This window comes from Arachis duranensis, chromosome 1 (assembly GCF_000817695.3).
Source record: "Arachis duranensis cultivar V14167 chromosome 1, aradu.V14167.gnm2.J7QH, whole genome shotgun sequence".
Taxonomy (NCBI): domain Eukaryota; kingdom Viridiplantae; phylum Streptophyta; class Magnoliopsida; order Fabales; family Fabaceae; genus Arachis; species Arachis duranensis.
The window spans coordinates 70,888,582-70,896,683 of NC_029772.3; the positions used below are offsets into that span (position 1 = coordinate 70,888,582).

Here is an 8,102-nt window from a genome sequence, read left to right on the forward strand (position 1 = left end):
TAATAAAATAACCATAGCTTGCTTCAAGCCAACAATCTCCGTGGGATTCGACCCTTACTCACGTAAGGTATTACTTAGACGACCTAGTGCACTTGCTGGTTAGTTGTGCGAAGCTGTGTTAAATAGTCCATTAATATTGGCATACACAATTTCGTGCACCAATCTCTGAGGTGAAGCTCATTTCTACTTTTTGTTCATCCATCACAGAAGGTAGCTACTGTAGCTACGTGGAAGAAGAAGCAAAAATATAACAAATGGAGCTGTCAAGGATCAAGAGTTCATCAAGGGTCAGAAATCTTTCTTGGGGACAAAGTCAAGATAGAAGGCTCATATTGATGAAGCTTGATGAGAAGGGATGAGAGAGAGGTACATGCATGTTGTTATGACTTCAGTTTTCCCTTTCTCTTCTCTTTGTCCGAACCAGTTCTTATGTTGAAGAAGAAGAAGTTGGCTCGGTTGGACCGGTTTTAACTTTAGAAGCCTCCCCTTCTATAATAAGGGTGAACAGCCAAGGCTTGAGACAAGGAGAGAAAACACAGAGTTCTCATAGCTACCCAAAGCTAACAGAAGTTCTTCTCCTTTAATGTGTTTCATTTTGTATTTTCTTTAGTTTTGTCTGTCTGAGTCTCATGGTGAAAAAGGCAAATGGAGTGAGATTTGTAAGAAAAAGCCAGTGAGTGGAAAAAGGCAGAAGGTACAAAATTAAAGAAAAAGCCATAGATGTCTTAGAGGTCCTTTGTACATCTGTGTTGTGTATCATGATTCTGTGGGAATCCCCTTGCAAGTTGGGTTAGCACTTAGCAATTGAAAGCTTGGTAGATGACCAAGTCAAGTTCATGATTTGGGATAGATTCTGGACTTGTCCCAGATAGGAAGAGTAGTGGTGCACGAAATTGTGATCATCAACAATGGTGCCAAAGACTTGGTGCTCTCAAACGTGAATCACACTTCGTCACAATTCCGCACAACTAACCAGCAAGTGCACTGGGTCGTCCAAGTAATACCTTACGTGAGTAAGGGTCGATCCCACGGAGATTGTTGGTATGAAGCAAGCTATGGTCATCTTGTAAATCTCAGTTAGGCGGATTCAAATGGTTATAATGGTTTTCGAAAATATAAATATAAATAAAGCATAAAATAAAGATAGAGATACTTTTGTAAATCATTGGTGGGAAATTCAGATAAGTGTATGGAAATGCTTTGTCCCTTCTGAATCTCTGCTTTCCTACTGCTTTCATCAATCCTTCATACTCCTTTCCATGACAAGCTATATGTTGGGTTTCACCGTTGTCAATGGCTACCTCCCGTCCTTTCAGTGAAAATGGTCCAAATGCTCTGTCACAGCACGACTAATCATCTGTCGGTTGTCGATCATGTCGGAATAGGATCCATTTATCCTTTTGCGTCTGTCACTACGCCCAACACTCGTGAGTTTGAAGCTCGTCACAGTCATTCAATCCCTGAATCCTACTCGGAATACCACAGACAAGGTTTAGACATTCCGGATTCTCAAGAATGCCGCCAATGGATTCTAGCTTATACCACGAAGATTCTGATTAAGTAATCCAGGAGATACACGCTCGATCTTAATCTATAGTGTGTAGAAACTCCACCGTTGAAAATACATAAGTGATAATGGTCCAGGCATGGCCGAATGGCCAGCCTCCAAAACGTGATCAAAGGATCAAAGGTAATCCAAAGATTAGACACTAGTACAATAGTAAAAAGTTCTATTTATACTAAACTAGCTACTAGGGTTTACAGAAATAAGTCTAAGTGCAAAAATCTACTTCCGGGGCCCACTTTGGTGTGTGCTTGGGCTGAGCTTGACCTTTACACGTGTAGAGACTTCTCTTGGGGTTAAACGCCAAGTTGTAACGCGTTTTTGGCGTTTAACTCTGGTTTGTGACGTGTTTCTGGCGTTTTACTCCAAAATGCAGCATGGAGCTGAGGTTGAACGCCAGTTTGCGTCATCTAAACTCGAATAAAGTATAGACTATTATATATTGATGGAAAGCCCTGGATGTCTAATTTTCAACGCAGTTGAGAGCGTGCCATTTGGAGTTCTGTGGTTCCAGAAAATCCACTTCGAGTACAGCGAGGTCAGAATCCAACAACATCAGCAATCCTTTTTCAGCCTGAATCAGATTTTTGCTCAGGTCCCTCAATTTCAGCCAGAAAATACCTGAAATTACAAAAAAACACACAAAATCATAGTAAAGTCCAGAAATGTGAATTTTTCATAAAAACTAATAAAAACATCCCTAAAAGTAGCTAGATCCTACTAAAAACTACCTAAAAACAGTGCCAAAAGCGTATAAATTATCTACTCATCAAGGACCTGACAGAAATTTTTGAAAAAAAAAAAAGGCATGGCAGCTGAAAATAATAACAATAATGCCAACAATGCAAGGAAGGTGCTTGGTGACTTTACTGCACCAACTCCCGACTTCTATGGGAGAAGCATCTCTATTCCTGCCATTGGAGTAAACAACTTTGACCTTAAGCCTCAATTAGTTTCTCTGATGCAACAGAATTACAAGTTTCATGGACTTCCATTGGAAGATCCTCATCAGTTCTTGGCTGATTGGCATCTTTAGGAACTCAGAATTTTAGATAATGTTATTGATTCTCCTAGTTAAGTATGTGGATTCTTGAACACAGCTACTTTTATGAGTCTTGGCCGTGGCCCTAAGCACTTTATTTTCCAGTATTACCACCGGATACATAAATGCCACAGACACATGACTGGGTAAACCTTTTCAGATTGTGACTCAGCTTTACTAAAGTCCCCAGTTAGAGGTGTCCAGAGCTCTTAAGTACACTCTTTTTGCTTTGGATCACAACTTTAACCACTCAGTCTCAAGCTTTTCACTTAGACCTGCATGCCACAAGTACATGGTTAGGGACAACTTAATTTAGCCACTTAGGCCTGGATTTATTTCCTTGGGCCCTCCTATCCATTGATGCTCAAAGCCTTGGATCCTTTTCACCCTTGCCTTTGGGTTTAAAGGGCTATTGGCTTTTTCTACCTCTTTTGCTTTTTTTCTTCTTTATTGGCTTTTTGCTCTTGCCTTTTGGTTTAAAGAGCTATTGGCTTTTTCTTCTTGCTTTTTGTTTTTTTTTTCGCAAATTTTTTTTCGCAACCTTTCTTATTCACTACTTTTTCTTGCTTCAAGAATCAATTTCATGATTTTTCAGATTATCAATAACATTTCTCTTTGTTCATCATTCTTTCAAGAGCCAACAATTTTAACATTCATAAACAACAAGATCAAAAAATCAATTTTAACATTCATAAACAACAAGATAAAAAATATGCACTGTTCAAGCATTCATTCAGAAAACAAAAAGTATTGTCACCACATCAATATAATTAAACTAATTTCAAGGATGAATTCGAAACTTATGTACTTCTTGTTCTTTTGTATTAAAAACATTTTTCATTTAAGAAAGGTGAAGGATTCATGGAATTATTCATAGCCTTAAGACATAGACACTAGACACTAGTGATCATGTAATAAAGACACAAACATAGACAAAGATGAAGCTCAAAAACTGAAAAACAGAGAGATAAGAACAAGGAAGTTAAGGAATGAGTCAACCTTAGTTATGGTGGCGCTTTCTTCTTGAAGGACCAAAGGTGCTCTTGAGCTCCTCTATGTCTCTTTCTTGCCTCTGTTGCTTGATCCCTAGTGATTTTGGTGCTCCTATCCTTAGTTTCTCCCAATAATTGTGTGGAAGAAAATGTATCCCCTGAGGTATCTTAGGGATTTCTTGATGAGAGAATTCCTCATACTCTTGTTGAGGTCCATGAGTGGGCTCTCTTGATATGCAGTCAAATGCTCTACTACTGAGCTATGGACCCTTGAGATGAATCTCTCCATCTCCCATGACTCGGAGGTGGAAGCTTTTGTCTTCCCTTTCCTCTTTCTAGAGGTTTCTCTGGCCTTAGGTGCCATAAATGGTTATGGAAAAACAAAAAGCTATGCTTTTACCACACCAAACATAGAATATTGCTCGCCCTCGAGAAAAAGAAGAAAGAATAGAAGAAGAAGAAGAAGATATGGAGGAGAGGGAGAGAGAGGTGTGTATTCGGCTAAGGGGGAGAAAAGAGGGTAGTGTTGTGTGAAAATAAAGAAGGATGGAGGGGTTTATATAGTGGAGGGAGAGGGAGTGGGGTTCGTTCATTTAGGGTGGGTTTGGGTGGGAAAGAGATTTTGAATTTGAAGATAGGTGGGGTTTATGGGGAAGAGAGGATGGATGTGAGTGGTGAAGAGGTGATGGGGAAGAGTGATTGAGGTGATTGGTGAATGATGTTTGGAAAAGAGTGTTATGAAAAGGTGTGAGAAAAAGAAGGTGAGTTGAGGTAGGTGGGGATCCTGTGGGGTCCATAGATCCTGAGGTGATCCTGTGGGGTCCACAAATCCTGAGGTGTCAAGGATTTATCATCCCTGCACCAATTAGGCGTGCAAAACGCCCTCTACATGCAATCCTGGCGTTTAACGCCAGGCTGAAGCTTGTTTCTGGTGTTAAACGCCCAAATCTAGCATGTTTCTGGCATTTAACGGCAGCCTGATGCTTGTTGCTGGCGTTAAACGCCAACTTTCCTCAGGGTGCAATCCTGGCATTTAAACGCCAGATTGCTGCTTGTTTTTGGCGTTCAACACCAGATTCATGCTCTGTTCTGGCGTTAAATGCCAGCCATATGCTCCTTACTGGCGTTTAAATGCCAGTAGGCTCTTCCTCCAGGGTGTGCTGTTTCTTCTGCTATTTTTGATTCTGTTTTTAATTTTAGCAATTGTTTTGTGACTCCACATGATCATGAACCTAATAAAACATAAAAGAACAATAAAGATAAATAAAAATTGGGTTACCTCCCAATAAGCGCTTCTTTAATGTCAATAGCTTGACAATGAGCTCTCATGGAGCTTCACAAATGTTCAGAGCATGATGAGGGCCTTCCAACACCAAACTTAGAGTTTGAATGTGGGGGCTTCTCAACACTAAACTTAGAGTTTGGTTGTGGCCTCCCAACACCAAACTTAGAGTTTGATTGTGGGGGCCTTGTTTAACTCTGTATTGAGAGAAGCTTATCGTGCCTCTTTTCCATGTTTACAGAAGGATAACCTTGAGCCTTAAACACAAGGTAGTCCCCATTCAATTGAAGGACTAGTTCTCCTCTGTTAACATCAATCACAGCTTTTGCTGTGGCTAGGAAGGGTCTTCCAAGGATGATGCATTCATCCTTATCCTTCCTAGTGTCTAAGATTATGAAATCAGCAGGGATGTAAAGGCTTTTAACCTTCACTAACACGTCCTCTACCATTCCATAAGCTTGTCTTACTGACTTGTCTGCCATCTCTAATGAGAATGTGGCAGCCTGTACCTCAAAGATTCCTAGTTTCTCCATTACAGAGAGTGGCATAAGATTTATACCTGACCCCAGGTCACACAGAGCTTTATCAAAGGTCATGGTGCCTATGGTACATAGTATTAAGAATTTACCAAGATCTTGTTTCTTTTGAGGTATAGTTTGCTGAACCCATGTATCTAGTTCACTAATGAGCAAGGGAGGTGCATCTTCCCAAGTCTCATTACCAAACAACTTGGCATTCAGCTTCATGATGGCTCCTAGATATTGAGCAACTTGCTCTTAAGTTACATCTTCATCCTCTTCAGAGGAAGAATAGTTCTCAGAGCTCATGAATGGCAGAAGGAGGTTTAATGGAATCTCTATGGTCTCTATATAAGCCTCAGATTCCTTTAGGTCCTCAATAGGGAACTCCTTCTTGTATGGGAGACGTCCCATGAGGTCTTCCTCATTGGGATTCACATCCTCCCCTTCCTCTTTGGATTCAGCCATATTGACAATATCAATGGCATTGCACTCTTTTTTTGGATTCTCTTCTGTATTGCTTGGGAGAGTACTAGGAGGAGTTTCAGTGATTTTCTTACTCAGCTGGCCCACTTGTGCCTCCAAATTTCTGATGGAGGACCTTGTTTCACTCATGAAACTTAAAGTGGCCTTAGACAGATCAGAGACTATGTTTGCTAAGCTAGAGGGGCTCTACTTAGAATTCTCTGTCTGTTGCTGAGAAGATGATGGAAAAGGCTTGCTATTGCTAAACCTGTTTCTTCCACCATTATTAAAGCCTTGTTGAGGCTTTTGTTGATCCTTCCATGAGAAATTTGGATGATTTCTCCATGAGGAATTATAGGTGTTTCCATAGGGTTCACCCATGTAATTCACCTCTGCCATTACAGGGTTCTCAGGATCATAAGCTTCTTCTTCAGAAGGTGCCTCTTTAGTATTGTTGGATGCATTTTGCAATCCATTCAGACTCTAAGAAATCATGTTGACTTGCTGAGTCAACATTTTGTTCAGATCCAATATGGCATTCAGAGCATCAATTTCAAGAACTTCCTTCCACTGAGGCATCCCATTACTCACAGGATTCCTCTCAGAAGTGTACATGTATTGGTTATTTGCAACCATGTCAATGAGTTCTTGAGATTCTGCAGGTGTTTTCTTTAGGTGAATGGATCCACCTACAGAATGGTCCAGTGACATCTTAGAGAACTCAGATAGACCATAATAGAATATATCCAGAATGGTCCACTTTGAAAGCATGTCAGCAGGACACTTTTTAGTCATCTGCTTGTATCTTTCCCAAGCTTCATAGAGGGATTCACCATCTTTTTGTTTGAAGGTCTGAACATCCACTCTAAGCTTGCTCAGCTTTTGAGGAGGAAAGAACTTGGCCAAGAAGGCTGTGACCAGCTTATCCCAATAGTCCAGGCTATCTTTAGGTTGCAAGTCTGGTGCACGAAATTGTGATCATCAACAATGGCACCAAAAACTTGGTAGCGCTCTCAAACATGAATCACACTTTGTCACAACTCCACACAACTAACCAGCAAGTGCCTTGGTCGTCCAAGTAATACCTTACGTGAGTAAGGGTCGATCCCACGGAGATTGTTGGTATGAAGCAAGCTATGGTCATCTTGTAAATCTCAGTTAGGCGGATTCAAATGGTTTATAATAGTTTTCGAAAATAATAATAAATAAAGCATAAAATAGAGATAAAAATACTTATGAAAATCCTTGGTGAGAATTTTAGATAAATGTATGGAGATGCTGTGTTCCTTTTGAATCTCTACTTTCCTACTGCTTTCATCAAATCCTTCTTACTCCTTCCCATGGCAAGCTGTATGTAAGGCATCACTATTGTCAATGGCTACATCCCATCCTCTCAGTGAAAATGGTCCAAATGCTCTGTCACAGCACGGCTAATCATCTGTCGGTTCTCGATCATGTCAGAATAGAATTCATTGATTCTTTTGCGTTTGTCATCATGCCTAACAATCGCGAGTTTGAGGCTTGTCACAGTCATTCAATCCCTGAATCCTACTCGAAATACCACAGACAAGGTTTAGACTTTCCAGATTCTCAAGAATGGCCGCCAATAATTCTAGCTTATACCACGAAGATTCTGATTAAAGAATCCAAGAGATATTCGTTCTTTCTGAGGTAGAACGGAAGTGGTTGTCAATCACGTGTTCATAGGTGAGAAGGATGATGAGTGTCAAGAATCATCACATTCATCATGTTAAAGTGTAACGAATATCTTAGAACAGGAATAAGTTAAACTGAATAGAAAACAGTAGTGATCAGCGAATAATTTATACGCTTTTTGGCATTGTTTTTAGTATGTTTTTAGTATGATCTAGTTAGTTTTTAGTATATTTTTATTAGTTTTTAGTTAAAATTTACTTTTCTGGACTTTACTATGAGTTTGTGTGTTTTTCTGTGATTTCAGGTATTTTCTGGCTGAAATTGAGGGACCTGAGCAAAAATCTGATTCAGAGACTAAAAAGGACTGCAGATGCTATTGGATTCTGACCTCCCTGCACTCGAAGTGAATTTTCTGGAGCTATAGAAGCCCAATTGGCGCGCTCTCAACGGCGTTGGAAAGTAGACATCCTGGGCTTTCCAGCAATATGGGATAGTCCATACTTTGCCCAAGATTTGATGGCCCAAACCGGCGTTCAAAATCACCATCAGAATTCCCAGCGTTAAACGCCGGAACTGGCACAAG

At 40.3% G+C, this 8,102-nt stretch overlaps 1 non-coding gene across 1 annotated transcript; it reads left to right on the forward strand.

The window, feature by feature from the left end:
- Positions 1 to 6,628: 6,628 nt before the first annotated feature.
- LOC127743025 (small nucleolar RNA R71) lies at positions 6,629 to 6,736 on the forward strand. Its single transcript, XR_008004351.1, has one exon. It is a non-coding gene; the product is annotated as a small nucleolar RNA R71 (small nucleolar RNA).
- The last annotated feature ends 1,366 nt before the right edge of the window (positions 6,737 to 8,102 follow it).